Raw genomic sequence first — 3,585 nt, 5'->3', positions numbered from 1 at the left:
CCTCCTTCTTTTTGATTGATAGCTCCTTAGCCAGTCAGGGCCGGACAGGTGGTGGCAGTGGGCGTGGTTAAGAAGCTGCATCCCAGAGGGAAAAATAATTACCATAAAAGGCGGGAAAAGTTTAAACAACTATATTTACTGACAGAGGAGGACTTCAGGAGAGAAGAGAACAGGAACGCACTCTGGACAGCTGCGGCCATTGAGGGGTCAGGTGAGTTTAACAGGTAAGATGTTGATGACAAGATCCCTTTAAGCGCATTTTCTTTGTTATTCCTTGTAAATATTAACAATTTCTATGTTGTTTCAGAAAAAAACTAGATTTTAATTTTTACAGACTAATTCCAATACATTTTGTGAAAAACCTGTGTGGTCAAAATGCTAACTATACCCCTAGATAAATACCTTAAGGGGTCTAGTTTTCTAAATGGGGTCGTTTATGGGGAGTTTCTATCGTTCTGGTCGTTCTGGCAGCTCAAAGCTTGTCCAAATGTACAGTGGGGCCTAAAACATTTTCAAGCAAAATATGAGTCCTGAAAGCCTCCGTGTGCTCCCTTCCTTTGGGCCCCTGCCGTGTGTCCAGGCAACGCATTAGGGCCACAATGTGGGTATTTTTGAAAACAGGAGCAACAAGTTGATAGATTTTGGGGTGTGTTTCTTCATTTTCATATTCGCTTTACAAAGAAATCGGTCTTCAAACTGATACTTTTATGAAAAAAGTGAAATTTGTTTTTTTTTCACCTGCTATGTATTAAATTTAGCAAAAAACTGTGGGGTCAAAATACTTACTATACCCCTAGATAAATACCTTAAGGGGTCTAGGTTTCCAAATGGGGTCATTTGTGGGGGTTTCCATCATTCTGAGACCTATGAACCTCTGAAAACCTGGCTTGGTGCAGGAAAACAAAATGTACTTCAAAATGTATAAAATAATTATTCAATTTGTAAGTTTCTAAATTGCTGAAAATGTATTTTATTTTTTCAAAAGTGCTGCCAAAATAGAGTAAAGAGATGGAAATATATATTTAATTAAAAAAATTGTACAGTATGTGTGTACATAAGTGACATATTGCAGTTAAAAATAGGGAAAATGTTAATTTCTACAAAATTTCTTCAATTTTTCTATTTTTTTATTAATTTCCACAAATTGTATCAGTCTACTTTTACCACTAAAATAAAGTACAACATGTGACGAAAAAACAATGTCAGAATTACTTGGATATTCAAAACTTTCACAGAGTTATTCTCTGATAAAGTCAGACATACCAGATTTGACAAATCTGGCTTGGTCATTAAGGTCCAAACTAGCTTGGTCATTAAGGGGTTAAACCTCAATATATGGTGATTTCATGTCACATGCTGTAGGTGGCCAATTATGGCATGCTGTGAAGGACATCGTCACTGTGGCATGCTGTGATTGGCTGTCTCAATCCTGTAATGTCATGTCATTACAAGGATTCTCAGAGGATGGTCCAAACACCAAAACATCCACTAATGGTCCCAGCATTGACCTTGTCCATGAGGCTGTGTCTGGCAGTATAGTGAAGTCAAGTGAATGGCGTTGAGCAGCAGTATCAGAAACAGCCACATGGAGGAGAGAAGAGCTGTGAGGATATGTTCACACGCACAAGTAGAAACGGCTGAAAATTACGGAGCTATTTTCAGAGACAACAGCCTCTGATTTTCAGCCATTTTTTTAAGCTGAAAACTTTTTTTTGAGGCGTTTGGAGCCGTTTTTGGAGCTGTTTCTCTATTGTCACAATGATAAACAGCTCCAAAAATAGCTCAAGAAGTGACATGCACCTTCTTTTTACGCATTTTTTTACGCGCCGTTTTTTGAAATTGCGGTGTAGAAAACACCCGGTCTGAACGAAACGCCATTTTTCCCATTGAATTCAATGGGCAGATGTTTGTAGGCATTTAGCTACCGTTTTTTCAGGCGTATTTCGAGGCATTTACGCCCCAAAATACACCTGAAAACTCTGCATGTGAACATACAGCTCTGTAATTTTAGCCGTAACGGAGGCTGCCGTGTGAACATACGCAGGGTAAGAAGCATGGAGCAGGATCACGGGCTGAGCCCACTCCATACGCTGCGGGTGACAGCTGTGCATAACTCTGATCCAGGCCGTGTAACCACGTCAATAGTGACCGCAGCGTCTAAGCCCTTAGGAAGAGGGGAGCGGCCCCCTTTGACAGCCAGGAATTACAGTTTTTTCCTATTCCACCCCACAAAATAAAAATGTTTTGTTTCCTAGTACATTATATCGTACAATAAATGGTACTGTGAAAAACGACAACTCCTCCCGTGAAAAGTAACGGTATGTTCACTGTAAACGGCCAAAAAATTGGAAGCAGAACGCCTCCAAACATCTGCCCATTGATTTCAATGGGAAAAACGCCACTCTGTTCTGATGGGGCGTTTTTTTTACGCGGCTGTTTTGAAAAAACGGCGTGTAAAAGGACGCCCAGTATAAAGAAGTGCATGTCACAACTTGAGATGTTTTTGGAGCCGTTTATTGACTCTATAGAAAAACAGCTCCAAAAACAGCCGTAAAAAAACACAGCGAAAAACACGAGTTAACGGCTGAAAATCAGGAGCTGTTTTATTTTCAGACGTTTTTGCTAAGCGTGTGAACATACCCTTAGCCTTCATACTGCACCATGGACGGAAAAATTTAACAGTTATGACTCTTTGAAGGCCAGGAGGGGAGAACGGAAATGAAAAATGGCCCGGACTTTAAGGGGTTAATTACTTCAACATTTTAGAACATAAGCCACGCCCCTTCAGACCCCTCAGCAATATCTATGGTGCTGCCCCATGCTAGGGAGAATATTCCCGCTGACACGGCTACCATATATGGAGCTGCGCGGCGGGATGGGGCGAATGGCGGAGGGATGCAAGAGAATGGGATTTCTCCCCTTTTTCCGGTAGCGGAACGTTGACAAGTATGGTATAGATTTTCGGCAGCTTGTCAGTCTCTGGTGAGAGGAGCGGGGGAGGGGTCCGTCTATAATAAGATGCAGTATTCATTATTAGCCTATATTAGCCATACAGCACAATATTTTATTATAGACATCTTGCCAGTAAAGTTAGAAAAAAAATATGGCCCGACTACATTACTGCATAGAGTGGGGGCCACAGCCACTAACTTTACACAGTGACAAGTAAGAGGAACAACTAATATCATTTACACTCAAGAATGGAAACATATCTAGAGGTTCTCCGAGCTGCATAGATAAAGAGGCGGGATTCTTGTCAGTAATTCCTCTGATTATACTTCAGTCATTTCACTAAAGCTTCAAACGGCTGATAAAACAAACAGTAGTAGGCAACTACCCAGCGATTGTAAACTCTAAAAGTGTAGCGTCCCTTTAAGACTACCTCGTGACGTCATCCCGCTGCACCTTTACGTACACGCCTCGTCATGTGACAAGATCACGAGTGAATTACCAAAACCAACAATAACATCCGCCCTTTTCCTTGCCCAATCTGTTCTAGTCTATACAAGAGGGGGCGGGGACAAATGATTGACTAGAGATTTAACCAATACCGTCACTGACAGAGATGACTGTGACTTTACGTGG

Source organism: Rhinoderma darwinii, chromosome 1 (genome assembly GCF_050947455.1).
Source record: "Rhinoderma darwinii isolate aRhiDar2 chromosome 1, aRhiDar2.hap1, whole genome shotgun sequence".
Taxonomy (NCBI): Eukaryota; Metazoa; Chordata; class Amphibia; order Anura; family Rhinodermatidae; genus Rhinoderma; species Rhinoderma darwinii.
Note: the sequence above shows the minus strand (reverse complement) of the source record.